Genomic DNA, 16,451 nt, shown 5'->3' with positions numbered 1-16,451 from the left:
TCTTTTAGGCCAAATTGAATGGTGCCCGGGCCTTGTATCTGAAGAAGTAAGGTTTTGCTTGTAAACGCTTTTTAGAGAGCTAAACCCCGGGATCCAGTACTTTTGGTATTAAGGCCATACATTTTTAATTGCGGGGTGCTATTACAGGTCCAGGATTGTGGGTTCCCCGAGGGTCCCTGGTTCCTGAAGGTTTGTTAATGGAATCCACCGTGAAGGGTGAAGATTGGGTCTGTTGGTTTTACCACAGAAAACCCTGCGGCGGGAAAGGTAAGTGGAGTTTTTAAGGATCTTTTAAATTTTCTTATGAAATGTCTCCTTTAAAGTAAATGTTGCTATGCCTGAATGTCACCACTGGGGGCTGTATGGAGCACGTACCTTCTCATGCTTTGCTCAGAGATCACGATGTGTGACAGAAGCAGCAGACTTTTTTTTCCTCCGGCTAGCAGGCAGACCCGGTAAGTTTGGGGGGTTTGGCTTCCTCCAGACACCCCCAGCTGGGCTGAACTCTTCCCCTCTTCATGAGGCTGAGTATAAGGGAGAACTAAAAACATTTGGGAAAGTCATTTTCTTTCACAGCCCCTACTCGGCGGTGGCTTCCTGGTCTCCTCCACGCCATCCCGGCCTTACTCACAAGCTGATCCAGTCGGATCGGAGGCAGGTGCTTGCGCGGGAAAATTCTTTTTTTGTAAGAGAAAGGAGGGTGGGTGATGAAAAGTGGGGGCGGGGCTTATGCAAAGCGGGAGTGTATTTAAAAAAATAAATAAAAAAACTCCATTTGTGCTGGCTGCCAAATTGTTGGAGAGACATAAGAGCAAAGAGGAGCATGAAAGAGGTTTTGGTGACACAGGCATTTCCTATTTGACACATTTACTATTTGCATCAGGCTAAGCATTAATAGCAGCGGCAATAACTGACTATTGCACAAGCAGTGGATGCGATTTCTTCTGGTAGTACCTCTGCTTTGTGCATCGGGCTAAGGTCAGAAGGGGGATTGAAACACCCCCAAAAGGGTCTCTCTCAAACTCTGGAAAGCCTACACATCTCTTCAAATGACATCCTTCACTGAGAGTGGGTGGCTGGTCAGAGTGAGAATCTGGTCCATGAAACATTTGCAACTGTTTTCAACACTGCAGCCCCTGTTTATTTTACTAAAAAGATTTTTTTTCTCAGCCTTGATAGGTTTAAAAAAAAAAAAGTTTAGCGTCTTTCATCGCATCCCAGTGTGGGTCAAAATGTGACAGGTTCTCTTCCATTGCCCAGGACCCTCAAACTGAGGAACTAGGGGCAGGAGAAGACGAATTCCCTCTTCTGATGTGTCAAATGCAGGAAAATCAGCTGTTTCAATGTTAAGAGTGATGGTGCAATTTCTTGCTGAATGGTCAACTCCACATTTATGTACGCTTACTGAGTGTTTGGGTTCGTTAAAGCCTCCTCAATCTGTGCATGCCTTTTCTTGTCCATTCACTGCTGGAAAAGCTTTTTTGTATCTGAGAGGATCACCTACATAAGCATTATTTTCCCTCCTAAAAAGGTTTCACGCTTTATCCTATGGTGGAGGAAATTTACTAAGTAGGGTATACCAGCAATTAACGCTGCTATATCCTCTGTGAATAAGATTTTGACATGTCTGGCAGACAATGCTCAAATGCGTAGAGATCCAACGGATAAAAAGTTGGAATTCCTATTAAAAAAAACAAAAAAAAAACACTTTTTTCTCTGGCAGATTCAGTGTCTCTGCTTGTGCTAACAGTAATTGCTTAATCGTTGAGAGACCAGTTTAAACAGGTGTTCAAGGTTATCCTGCTCAGAAGGCCCAGGATCTGGCAGCTTTATGTTTGCAATAATTGCTATGAGAAATTCTAACCTTCAGGCCTTGCGCACTTTGCTAAATACCATGCAAAAGTTCCTGGCTAGTCTTCCTTTTAGCTGTAAAACAGCTATTTGGGGAGGTTTTGGATAATACATCCAAACAAATTCTAGTGGAAAAAGTACCCCTTTTGCCATTTAAAGTGGTTGTATACCCACATTTTTAACGTTTACCTACAGGAAAGCCTATAATAAGGCTTACCTGTAGGTAAAAAAAATATCTCCTAAACCTGTACAGTTTAGGAGATATTCCCCTCGGTATGCGCCGCTGACTGCAGCGGCGCATGCGCACAAGGGGTTTCTCGCCGTCAAAATCCGTCAGCAGCCGAGCGGCCGGACTGAAATCTCCTGCGCGCATGCGCGGGAGTGACGATATCGCGGCTCCGGCCACTCACAGCGCCGGAGCCGCGATACCCGGAAGAAACGCCGAGGGAGCATGTCAGCTCCCTCGGCGTGGATCGGGCCAGATGTCGGGGCCTCGTTCTAAGGTAAGTATTTCATAATGAGCTAGTATGCGGTGCATACTAGCTCATTATGCCTTTTGCTTTGCAGGTTTAAAAAAAAAAAAAAATGTGCGTGTTTACTACCGCTTTAAGAAAAGGAGTAAATGTATTTTCGTTTTTAAAGCTCCTTCTTCTGTGCCAGGGGCATCGGCCTCCAAGTAGTCATGACGTCTTCTGCCGTCAGGTTCAAAAGATAACCCCAGGGACAAAAGAGGTCTTGGGGGAGGAAATCTACAAGATACTGAAGCCTCCTTATGAGGAGGCGCCCCGCTCACTCAATAGGGGGAATTCTTCTGCTGTTCTCAAGGACCTGGCATGAAGAGTGTCAAAAAGAATGGGGGACTTCCTCAACAGCTCTAAGGTACAAACTGGAGTTCCAAGAGTTCCCGTCTCCTCGTTTTCTCAGATCAAACGTACCTAAGTATCCGGAGAAAAAGAAGTCTTTCTCTCAAGCATTGGACCATCTTTTGGTAAAAAGTGATCGTGGCAGCCCACATGTAAGAACAGAGGTTGGGGTTTGGTTAAATCCAAATGGACATTCTGGATCTCAAAAATTGAAAATCAATTCCTGAATATAGCCACTCTTTTTTCACATGGAGTCAATCAAATCAGTTATCTCCATCCTATAAGGAGGAGAACTTCTGGCGTCAATCGACATCAAAGATGCATACCTCCGTATGCCTATTTCCTCGCTCACTAGTAATATCTACTTTTCAAGGTTTAAAATCTTCATTTTCAGTTTGTGCCTCTGCTAGCTACTGCACCTTGAGTGTTTACAAAGGTTCTGACCCCTCTTCTAGCCAGATTAAGTGTCCAAGGTATAACCATTATGGTTTACCTGGATGATCTGTTCTTGATAGTCCAGTCGGTAGCCCACTTAGACCAAATTATGGTCACCATTCAACTACCTGGAATATCTAGATTGGATTATCGATCTAGGAGAAATCTTCTCTAAATCCATGAAAAAGGCTAAAATAGTTGGGTCTGGTCATAGGTACACCCAGAAAAGGGGTATTCTCGCTCTAGGCAAAGATGAGCACCATAAAGGAACAAATTTAGGTAGTCGAAGCAAGATGAATTCTTCTATTCAACTTTGCATGAGGTTGTTGGGAAAGATGGTGTCTTCATTCGAGGGGCATTCCTTATGCTCAGTTTCATTAGAGACTGCTGCAAAACAGTATCCTATCGGCTTGGAACAAACGGTTCAAGCTCTACATTCCCAATGTGTCTGACTCTAAAGCCTATGGCCACATCACCCTGAAAGCTCCCGATCTTGTCTGATCTTGGAGGCTAAGCAGGGTCGGGCCTGATTAGTATCCAGGTGGACCACCTGGAAATACCAGGTGCTGTAGGCTGGGTACGCCGGAGCCTCAGTTTATGGTTAATATCCAAAAATCTGCAAAGGTGAAAATCCTTCCTTCAGTTACCACGAAAGTGACCCAGATCAGAAATGACCTTGCCCATTATCATTCTAGAAATTCAGGCAGAGCACTTGGTTCTGAGGGCCTGAACGTTCAGTTTACGGTATTGTCCTTCCAGGATTCAATCCAACTATGCCAGAGCAATGGCCTATATTAGTCACCAAGGGGGCACAAGAAATTGTGCGGCCCAGAGAAAGGTGAATTATAGCCTATCTTGGGCAGAAAACAATGTACTTTCTCAGAATAGAAAATTGGCAGGCAGACTAATTGAGTCACCAGCAGTTGTTCCCGGGAGAATGGTTCCTTCACCCCGATATCTTCCTGTCAATATGTCAAAGATGGGGGATCCCAGACATAGATCTGTTTACGTCCAGGTTCAACAAAGAAATCGACAACTCTGTGTCAAAAACAAAGGATCCACTAGCATGTGGAACAGATACCTTGCTATTCCCATGGAATCGGTTCTCACTGATTTATGCATTCCCTCCTATTCTGCCTGTGTCCATGACTTCTACACAGGATCAAGCAGGAAGGGAAGTTGGGCCCAGGAAATCTTAGTATGCAGAGATTGTAAAGATGACAGTGGGGGACCCATGGACCCTACCGCCACAGCCAGACCTTCTTTTGCAAGGTCCAGTATTCCATCCTACTTTTTCAAACACTAAATTTAACAGTTTGGCTATTGAGACCCACACTCTGAAGAAACGTGGGCTGTCAGGTTCAGTGGCTTCTATCTTGGTTAATGCAAGGGAGCCAGGCTCCATAATTATATATTATGGAGTCTGGGAAGCATATGTCTCGTGGTGTGCAACCAGGGGTTGCACTCCAGGAAATAGGTCAAAGGTGGAATCCTTGACTTTCTGTAGATGGGGTGAGAAATAAAGCTGGCCTTGAGTGCTTCTAAGGACAGGTCTCGGCCTTATCTGTATTATTTCAATGACCACTTGCTTCGCTTTCTTTGTTTCGTAACTTTATTCAGCGGGTTACATGGCTTAATCCCCTGTTGGGTCTCCCCTGAACCCTTGGGACTTGAATTTAGTTTTGGCGGGATTACAAAACAGCTTTTTTTGGACCAATACGACATATTCCCTTGGTCCTTTTTTTTGACAAGGAAACTATTTTTTCTTGTAACCATATCTGCTGCAAGAAGGGTAGCAGAATTGGCTGCTTTTTTTCTTGTAAAGAGTCATATTATTATTGTTCACAAGGATAAGGTAGTATTGCGTATTCAGGTTTTTATCTAAACCAGGATATTGTCCAATCTTAATTTTTTCCAGAACCCCGTTCTATGGAAGAAAAATCACTACATTCTCTTGATGTGGTGAGAGCAGTCTACTTAAAGACGACTGTTCGAATTCAGAAAACTGATGTTTTGTTCGGATTGCCTGGAGGTCCTAAAAGAGGATAGGCAGCATGGAAATCTACTATTCTAAATGGACTCGACAAGTAATCATGCTAGCTTATGATTTAAAGAAGTAGTTTCTACCCTCTCAAATCAAGACATACTCCTCTAGGGCTGTTAGTGCTTCGTGGGCAGTGCAACACCAAGCCTCCATGGCTCAAATCTGCAAGGCCGCAACTTGGTCTTCAATCCATACATTTACCAGATTCTATCAGGTGTATGTAAAAATACATGAGGATGTCGCCTTTGGGTGCAGTGTACTGCAGGCAGCAGTATAGGTCCTCTGATCTCATGGTGCCCTACTTTTTTTGTGTCTCCTTCCCCTCAGTTGGCATTGCTCTGGGACATCCCACATAGTAATTACTATGGCTCTTTGTCCTGTGATGTACGATTAAAGAAAATAGGATTTTTTTAACAGCTTTCCTGTAAAATCCTTTTCTTTTGAAGTACATTACAGGACACAGAGGTCCCGCCCCTCTTTCTAGTATACACATATATTGCTTTGCTACAAAACTGAGATGCTCCCGGTATGGGAGGGGTTATATAGGGAGGCAACTTCCTGTTTAGGATGTGCCAGTGTCCAGCACCTGAAGGTGGACTATAACCCACATAGTAATTACTATAGCTCTGTGTCTCGTGATGTACTTCAAAAGAAAAGGATTTTACAGGTAAGCTATTATAAAATGCTATTTTTACCCCTCTGCTCACCAAACTGCCCTGGTGCTGATCATTTTTTTTTCTTTAGAGATGACACACTTGAATTTCTAACCAGGCACAGACAGCTCGCAATCACCTCCCATACACCTCTCATCCACCTCCCGCGGCTAAGGAAAGTCCCTGGCAGCCTCCGGTGATGTACCGTTCCTCCAAGCGGAAGCTCAAGTACCGGCAGCTTAAAAAGGCCTCCCCAGCCTCGGGCAAGGGCAAGATGGTGCCCGATCCTCCAGAGCCTGTCGACACAACTCAGCTTTCCGCAGCAGATCCAGATTCACCTGCTGGCAGTCTCCACCAATTCTCTACGGATCTGGATCCCCTGCCCGCAGACTCTGATAACTTGCTGGCCAAATTCCACACCATTATAAGGGATGAGATCACTATGGCCTCCCGCAAGCTCTCCTCTTACTTAGTGAGGGGTCTTAAAGAGAAGAGATAGAGGAACCCGACAAGTGTGCCCACTCTCCCCACTTTTATTTATCCTGGCACTGGAACCCTTGGTGGAAACCCATCCAGACATAACAGGGGTAGAAGTAGCTGGTACCCCACACAAAGTATCATTGCTTGCGGACGATCTCACTGTCCATAACTAAACCTAGAATCGCCTTCCCTAACTTACTTTTTCTCTTAAACACCTTTGCAACGTTCTCGAGCCTATCCGTCAACCCTGCCAAATCTAAAGCTATATCGATCAACCCCCCCCCCCCCCTCAGAGCTGGCATTGCTACAAGCAGCATTCTCCTTTCAGTGGTTGACATCATTTCCCTACCTGGGAATTAGGCTTACTCCATTGTATGCAGGACTTTATCATGCCAATTTTAGTCCAATATTTGAGAAGCTAGCGGCTATGCTCTCCTCCTGGTCCCATCTTCTGTTGTCCTGGGTTCAGTAGAATAGCGACTGTATGTATGACCTACCTCCCAAAACTGCTATACCTTTTTCGGGTTTTGCCAGTCCAGGTCCTTTACCATATTCTGCACATACACCAATGCAAGATCCTGCAGGTTGTCTGGGGCTCCAAAAGACCCAGAATTATTAAATAGGTTTTGTACACCCGTAAGATCAATGGTGGCCTCTCGGTTCCTAACTTACAAGCTTATTATACTGCAGCAGGCATAGCCCCACTATTTCACCTCCATGAGATACTCTGCAGGCCTGATTTCCCCTCCTCTTCCCCTACTTCACTGTCCATTATTCCCACCAGGACGCGATAAGCATCAACAGTTTTCTTGGTGGACTGAGAATGGTTGTACAGATATTCACATCCTGTTCACCCCTACCAGGATAGTTTAATTTTCAGCCCTACGTTCCTCACATGATATCCCCCTCCAAGAGCACTACAGCTGCCTACAGCTTCGACACTTTCTCCAACATCTAAAAAAGTTTTGTCCCACCCCTTATACCTTAACCCCTTTTGAAAGACTTTGCAGATCACGTGCCCAATCTTCTGATCTAATTTCTTTAACCTATGCAGCCATAATTGGTTCCGAAAAAACCACCACTGAGACCCTATCACCTCCAGTGGGAGGCAGAGCTTGGGAAACAGCTGGACCCGGAAGACTGGCAGATCATGACTATTGCACTGTCCAAATGCTCCAAGAATGTTTTCTTCTTGGAAAATGCTTATAAAGAATTTTACAGATGGTATTACACCCCAGCCAGATTGGCTAGCTTTATTCCATCCTATCCCCCCTTATGTTTCCGTGGGTGCTCTCAAGAAGGTGTGCAGACTGTGGGTCAGGGTCTATTCACTCCTTCCTAATCTATTCCACACTAATCTAAAGAGGGATCCCTTTGAGGCTTCTGTGGAAGCCAACTGCTTCATCTGGAATGCCAGTTGGCGTTGCACCTCTTTACTGCAACTAAAATGACCATAGCAAATGCTTGGAAGACACCCACTCTCAGCTTTGAAGCTGTTAAAAATTGCGTAAATTACATCATGGTAAATGAAAAATTGACAGCCATATTATCAGACACCCATAAGCTCCTCCGGTTTGACAATCTTGGGTGGCTCATAACCACCCTTCTAGATTCGATCCAACGTTCCTTTCACTCTAGTATGTCTCTGCCCCCCGGCCGACCCCCATCCTCCCCACCCCTTTGCTCACTTTCTTTTTCTGTTCTACACCCCTATTCTACCACTTCTCCTCTCCTCCTCCTTTCTTCCTTTTTTACCCCCACTCCTCTTTGTATTTCTCAGATCCACCAGGTTCAGTCCTGGATGTGATAGTTACATAGTAAAAAAGCATTTCTTTCTTCTTTGTTTTTTATTTTTTGACATACAAATATATTATCCTTTAAGAAAATATAGGTTCTGTATATTCCTCCTGATAATCGCTTCACTTATGATTCTGTAAGACTGTTATTAATTAAATCGGGTGCAGCATCATGTCAAATCTCAAGGTCCCATGAGATGACAAGAAACCTGGTTATATGTAGTCGCCCTAAGCCTTCAGGGGCCTGAACAATTCACTGCGACTTGGATTATCCCTTTTTGAAGTTTTCTGTATTCTTTTTTTTGTTCCATGCTATGACCATCAATGCTACTGTATTGTTATGTACTGAACTTTAATAAAACCCTTTGTACAAGATAATATAATCATGCAAATGGAAGTTCTGCTTCCCTTCCAGCCTCCTACCACCCAAACAAATAAGCTGTAAATAAAACTCTAACAATACAGATTTCACAAGAAATAAGATAAAAAAACAACCTCAATCATGGCTTTCAGGAGGTGCAGGTGCTCTTATCGCTTTTCAATGCTGCCTACTGCCCATTTGAAACCCTGTTAGAATGTTCTCCAGCAATGGGCTGTAATGCATTCTCCCAGGATTTCAAGTGCCCAATCATACAAGGAGGCAGCGGCAAGTCAAGTTGATGTCACCTGCTCCTGATGGAACCTGAGACCAAAGTGAATATTTTTATCTCTTTATGTTAAATCTTTTTTTCATTTTTTTTTTTTATTTACTGCTAATTTTGTTTGGGCAGCGGGAGTCTGGCAGGAAAGCAGACATGGTATTATTACTTGGGCAACCTTTTACCCTGTTTCCCCTAAAATAAGACCTAGCATGAGTGTCGGTGATGGCTGCAATATAAGCCCTACCCCCCAAATAAACCCCATCCTCTTTCCCCAAAAATAAGCCCTACCCTGAGAATAAGACATAGAAGGACTTTAACTAGGGCTTATTTGGGGGGTAGGGCTTATATTGCAGCCATCGTCGACAATCACGCTAGGTCTTATTTTAGGGGAAACGGTATCATTTTGGCTAGCTTTCATACAAATAACAGATGGTGATACTGATATAAAGGTCCTAATTTGGGCACATTGTGCTATAGGGTGACAACACTGTCTCCCACAATCTCCTGCCTGTATATGACTATGTCACATGCTTTCCCTAAATAAACTATAACCTGCTGTACTGATACACATTGCCCAGGCATATTCCACTGTGAAAAAAAACATATGCAGCCAACAACAACAATTAAGAAATATGACCTGTGAAAAACACATGCTGCCTGTTTTCACTGTAGTGCATATCAGCTGTAAGGAGGCTACAAGACATCAGCAGAATTAAGATGTAAATAAAGAAAAAACCCTTTCCTTCCTCCACGCCATATATCTAAGAAACACAATATTTTTCTACCTACATAACATTTAGTAAGGGTTTACATCTTCTTTAACAGACCTGTAAGTTCCTACACCCCCTACACAAATTTCTACTTTTGCAGTTTGTCATCAGTACCCTCCGTGCCTCCCTAACACAGCTAAAGCACATTGCCAGTATGGCTGCTGTATACTTGCCCTTTTATTTTTAAGGCTGGTTTATCCAAAACTCCCTTATTGGCTCCTTTTAAACCAGCTGACCTAAGTTTAAAGACTAGGCAGTACATTATGGTTACAAAGTATTCGGTCTAGTGAACACACGCAGGATTTGCCTTAAAGCGGAGGTCCACCCTAAAATGGACCTCCGCTCATCGGAATCCCCCCCCCCCCTCCGGCGCCACAATTGGCACCTTTCAGGGGGGAGGGGGGTGCAGTTACCTGGATAATCCAGGTAACTGCACCCACTTCCGGGATAGCTGTCTGCGGAAAGGGGCGTAGATTACGCCCCTTTCCGCAACTGCCCGCCCCTTTGCGCAAGTGCCCCGCTGCCTGCTGGGAAACACACAGTTCCCAGAGGCAGCGGGGACCGTCCGGATTGCGCCGCGCGGCTCGCGCATGCGCAGTAGGGAACCAGGAAATGAAGCCGAAAGGCTCCATTTCCTGATTCCCATACCCAAGATGGCGGCGGCAGGACCCGACAGACGACCTAGCGATCGGCTTCGGGTGCCGACATCGTGGGCGCGCTGGACAGGTAAGTGTCACTATTTTAAAAGTCAGCAGCTGCAGTATTTGTAGCTGCTGGCTTTTAAAAAAAAAAAAAAAAATGCGGAGTCCCGGTGGACTCCCGCTTTAAACCCATGGTGACGGCAAACCTGAATCTCATAGCTCTGATATACTGGTGTAAACTTATTCAGAATGGTGCTCCTATGCCACCAGTGTGTGCTGGACTGATTTAGTGCCTAAGGCCTGCTGAGCATCCTGACAATGCTAACTGCTCAGTATTTGCCAAAGGGAAGATCCCTATAAAGCTCCAGGACTCTCCTAGGCTTATGCATTTCAAAATCAGAACCAGAGTGAAGAAAAGAAGCCAGGCAAGGTCAAATTTTCTTGGAAAAATAAAATATTTTTGGAAGAGTAATACTTTATTTGTAAGATCCGATTGGGTACATGGGCAATCCCTTCACCCAAGCACATTGGGCCGGCAAATCATTGACTGAAGTGATTACAGTGATAAATACTGTAGTAAATGTAAGTATTGTCCATAGTTATCAGTTATTTTACATTTTTATATATTTCTTTAGCGGTTATGTTCCTTCTTTTCATTTTCCCATCAGCTAGGCTCCAAAAGTGATCTGTGTAATGTGACTGATTTTAATGGGTGATATAGACATAACCAGAGTTTAATAATAACACAGAATACTATCTTATATAGTTTATATTGGACACAATTTTCCTGTTTGTTGAAGGCCAACGCCAGTCAAAATTGCTATTAAAGGTATCCCCTTTAAAATGTTCCAGATCTACCCAACTGATGTTGCTATTACAAAGCCAAATTATGATTTTTCTCTCACATATGGATTCTCCATATTGCAATACTGGAGCAACACCAGGCCTCAAATGAATGGAGAGGGGACCCACAGCCTTAGTCAAAAATTGTTCTTAATCCTAAAGTATGAGGTATAGTAGGTTGTGGAAGAGTTAGAAACGTTGTCTTATTTTTCATTTTCAATGGTTTTTATTGAGTTCTTTTGAACATGTTACAAAAATTCAACTTATGGCATAGAGCCTGGACATATGTTAGTGCATTAATGACAAGTAATGAAGTATCAAGTTTCATACATCACATGTTGACCAAGATACATTCTGAGAAAGATGCATACCCAAACTCCATCATATAAAGCATAAAATATAAACCCGGAATGGGAAAAAGGTAAAGTATACCATGTGTATTATCTTTATTAGTGACATGGGAATACCTTAAGTATTGGCCATCCTGATAGCTGACTCTGCCTTAAATGGATAGATTTACCCCCCCCCCCCTGTTTGTCTTTGTAATACCTCATTCCAAAATTGTATAGTTTCAACTGGAACATAAGGTAAGAAGATATTTTCCAATTAAGAAATGTTCTGTGACAACTGTCTAAGAGGGAACTTCCCCCTTTCCCCTTGCTTTAGAGAGACTTCCTCTCACCTCCTGTTTAGCAGGAAATGATGAAATCTCCCCTCAATAGAACACAGACAGCAGAAAAGCCCTAACAGGGATTAACTATTCTCTACCCCAGGCTTTCTCAACCGGGGTTGCCTTCTGAGGTTACTGGCATTTCCTTGAGCAGTGAGCTATGGCAAATTGATCTCCTACCTACACTGAGCAATGTTAGGGGAAACCACAATTTGTCATGTTTGCATTTCTTGTCTGATATTATTATCCATTTAATTTTTTAATTTCAAAAGTATTATTAAAAATGTACAGAGTAAGAAGGTGTAAAAAAGGAGCTACTCTAGATGTCAAATATGCTAGATACGCCATATTATTTCATCTTTTATATATCTAAAGCTATATCTATATCTATATCTATCTATCCATCTATTTATATATATCCAGGGGTCAAGTCCTGTGGGAACGCATGGGAACGGAGTTCCTGTACTTTTTCCTCAACAGGAACTCAGTTCCCATTAGCAGCCGCGTCTTGCATATGCCTGAGTAACTGGTTGCTAGGCTGAGCAGCGCCTCTGACAGAGAGCAGCCAGCCACAGACACCACACCAGACAGAGCCACACTTACTGCTGGTAAGGATCCAGCCTGTGCCCACTGCCAACTACTCCCGCAGCCGCTGTAGCACATTGCCAGACCAACTCTGAGCTGCCAGACTTTTCCAGTTCAACATCTCCTCTCCTGAGCTGAGCCTCAGAGTCCTCCTGCCCCCAAGGTCTGCCGCGAGTTTGCCACTCGCCAGAGTCATTGACAAACTTCCAGGTTAGTGTGTTACACACACTTTGTTAGTTACAGTGAGCATACTCCCCCTCCGTTCTGCTGCTGTGTCCCCCACTCCCCCTCCATTCTGCTGCTGTGTCCTCCACTCCCCCTCCATTCTGCTCATGTGCCCCATCCCCCCTCCATTCTGCTGCTGTCTCCCCCACCCCCCCTCCATTCTGCTCCTGTCCCCCCCACTCCCCCTCCATTCTGCTGCTGTCTCCCCCACTCCCCCTCCGTTCTGCTCCTGTCCCCCACTCCCCCTCCATTCTGCTGCTGTCTCCCCCACTCCCCCTCCGTTCTGCTCTTGTCCCCACTCCCCCTCCATTCTGCTCCTGTCCCCCACTCCCCCCTCCATTCTGCTCCTGTCCCCCACTTCCCCTCCATTCTGTTCCTGTCTCCCCCACTCCCCCTCCGTTCTGCTTCTGTCCCCCACTCCCCTTTCATTCTGCTACTGTCCCCCTCCAGTTTTCCTCCATGTCCCCCTCTGTTCTGCTGTTGCCCCCCTCCAGTTTTCCTCCATGTCCCCCTCCATTCTGCTGTCCCCCTCTGTTCTTGTGGTGATTATTCTGTTAGTTTGACAAGGTAACTTATTTTGTTTTTGTAAACTGGCACTTTACAATAAATGTTGCACTGTATTTTCTGTGAAATATATATGCATATGAGCGTATCATTTTAAAAAAAAATTATTGGTGGGGGAGTGGATCTTGGGTGAGAGTTCCCACACTTTTTTCCCCAGGACTTGACACCTATATATATATATATATATATATATATATATATATATATATATATATATATATGCTAATGTACGCAAACTATACCTGTAAATGTATTTTTAAATGGGGTGCCTCAAGATCAAAAAGACATTTCAAGGGCTCCTCTAAGATAAAATGGCTGCTAATTAAGTGCAGTAACCAAAAGAAACCAATCTTAAATTCATTTTGCTCTGGTCTGTCTTGAGTGGAGTAAATTGTGATGGGTTGCTATGGTTTACTACACTTATGAGTTAGCATTTAAGAGTAAGAACTCTTTATTGATTAAGACCAATAGTCCCCTGCACAGATTTTTCACCACAGGAGAAGTCAAGAAATATAGAGTCCTCTTGCTTACCCAATACTACTTTGTGTAGTTTGCATGTAAAAGGGCAAAGAATAAAGCTGGCTATACACATTGCAATCTGATTGAACAATCTCATTTACATCTGCCAACAAGCCCACCTGATTGGACAAAAGTTTAATTGTTTAGGTAGTCCTTTAGTTTTTGGTAAATATAAAGGAGATTGTGCAATCAGAGTATAAAGCTGACCATACATTTTACATTTAAATGATTATATTATACAGGATTTATATAGCACCAGCAGTTTGCGCAGAGCTTTACAATTAGACAAGTTTCTTTAGATCTACTATGCACAAGTACATGCAAGTGCCTACTGGAATGGATACAGGGTAAATGAATCAGAGACCTATATAGTGATATTTTACCACTCTGGCTGGAAGAAATAGACATGTTGCTAGTGTGTTAATAGTAAAAAAGATCATAATGTATTTTTTTTTTAAACTAGCAACCTGAATGATATAGTTTTGGCAAGTCTAAAGGTGATCGTACAGAGAATGTACAATAAGATTTTAATGGGTATTCAATAAAGCATAGCCATGCCAATCAGGATTCATCTTTCGGTTACAGGAGTTGAACCAAACTGCTCCAACTGCAAACTGACTGCTCTAGGTCACTGCACTTTGCAGCTCAGTATTACCCTGATTAACAATACCCAACAATCAACTACCTTTTTCATTAGTTTCACATTGACATCAATACCAGGTATTACAAAATGATCATACCTATTACAAACTGCTAGAAGCAACAGAAGTCACAAAATACTATACACATTCTTTGTTAAACTGTATGTACAAGCAATTTTTCTTCACTTTTGGCTAAAGTAGGGAAGGATTAAAGCCCCCCTCAAGTTATGTCTGTGCCCTGATAAGGGAGACCTCTCTTTACTTCCTGTCCCAGAGTCGCTTCAGGAAATAAGAAGAAATCTCAGTAGATGAGGGGAATTCTCATCTTAAACAGTTGTCACAAGAACAGGAGTTCCAATTGAAAGGCATCTTTTTGCCAGGATAGCTGAAAGGAATATCTGTTGCCCTTAGGAGCAATTTAAAGACCATTTTACCCTAAAAAATTGAAACAACAAAAAAAAAGAAAAAACACTTTAATTTCACCTTTTTCACCTAATTTCACCTAGTTTTTGCCAAAATTTCAAGAAGATGGAACCTATCCATACTAGAAACCATTTATTTATTTTTTAGGAGAACGTGTGTTGTCTAGTTGTCTATAGAATTTAGGTTTTAAGGAGCATGAGCAATATTGCCCTCAGACACCTTAATAAATGAGGCTTGCTTTTGAACCAAAATGGTTGGAAGGGCAATCTGGTTGCATTGCAGTGAAAAGTACTGTCTTTTTATATAGCTTAATTGTGGGTTTGTTGTTGCTAGCTTCATTGTATTCTGATTAAAGTAAGAGTGTCTAGTGCATTCAATGCACCGCAATGTCGTATTAGTGTATGATGATGTAGAAGGTATTATCAGCACAGGAGATTCGTAACCAATAGCTTGCGTTGGAGTTTTTTATTTGCATACTATGACAATAGCATTACTACATATCAGCGTGTTCACGTGAATCATTCTGATGTGTTTATAACAGTGTCATCTGTAGTTTTTATTAAGCAATCTTGTTGGTCATTACGCTTCTGTAAGCTATAGTGCCGACACCATTGGCTGCCTAGAGCATGTTAGAGCAAAATCAGTGTTGCAGTTTATGTTCTCTGTGCTACATTATTACTTTGACTACTATAGAGGATTCAAACCCTATCCCTAAAATGCATTTTAAAATGCTGCAGTGTTATACTAAAAATATAAATAAATAAATAGATGGTATGCTTTGCGCATTTACACAATTAACAGACAGCAAGTGATCGATCAAGCAGCTTGTGCAAGCCTGTAAGATATACAATGGTGCGATGCTAGATGATAGCGGCTGTTAGGTGATGCAGACCTGTCAGGATGTTATTGATGGTAGAATGGTGCAGGGATGATGAGGTTGTAAAATGGTGGCTCAGTATATCGGTGGTGTGGTAGTAAAGGGTATATTGATCTTGAACTTGTAAAATGGTGGAACAGTATAGAGATGGCGAGGTTGTAAAATGGTGGAGTGGTGTGTCGTTGATAAGGACTTGAAAAAGGTGCGCTTGTATATCGATATTGGAGTGTTAAAACTGTGGAATGGTATAACGTTGATTATGTGGGGAAATGGTTGAACTGTGCAGTGTTGTGGTTAAATGGTTGACTGGCGCAGTGTTCATTATGTGGTAAAATGGTTGAATGATGCAGTGTTGATTATGTGGTAAAATGGTTGAATGGTAAAATGCTGATTAAGTGGTAAAATGGTTGAACGGTAAAATGCTGATTAAGTGGTAAAATTGTTGAATGTTGCAGTGCTGATTATGTGGTAAAATAGTTGAACAGTAAAAAGCTGATTAAGTGGTAAAATGACTGAATGTTGCAGTGGGAATTATGTGGTAAAATGGTGGAATGGTGCTGCTGTGCTGATGATGGCAAAAAATGGTGGCAATGTGATAGATTGGTAAAACAGTACACCGGTGTCCCAGTATTAATGATGGAGTAGTATAACTATGGTAACATAAAGTGAAATGATGCTGTGATCGATGGTGGTGACCTATGGTGTGTTTTAACAATAGCGAGGTAATGGCGTGACAGCATAATGCTGAGGTGGTGAAATGGTGGAAGGTGCAGTGCAATGATGGTTATATGAAACTGTGGAACAGTGATAGTGAGAGGCTCAATCAGAAAAAAACTGCATGGATTCTGAGGTTACATGACAAAACAGTTTAGCGATGGTGATCTGGTAAGTCAGTGAGATACTGCATCAATTCTGAGGTGAAAAAAGATG

General features: G+C 42.8%; 1 pseudogene; it reads left to right on the top strand.

Annotated features, from left to right (window-relative positions):
• Positions 1-3,608: 3,608 nt before the first annotated feature.
• On the top strand, positions 3,609-3,724 carry LOC143989509 (5S ribosomal RNA; annotated as a pseudogene).
• The last annotated feature ends 12,727 nt before the right edge of the window (positions 3,725-16,451 follow it).

The sequence above is a fragment of the Lithobates pipiens genome, unplaced genomic scaffold (genome assembly GCF_037356315.1).
Source record: "Lithobates pipiens isolate NorthernLeopardFrog02 unplaced genomic scaffold, aLitPip1_a1.2 Scaffold_1, whole genome shotgun sequence".
Lineage (NCBI taxonomy): Eukaryota > Metazoa > Chordata > Amphibia > Anura > Ranidae > Lithobates > Lithobates pipiens.
The sequence above is the reverse complement of the archived record's forward strand: the minus strand, read 5'-3'. Positions and strand labels throughout refer to the sequence as shown.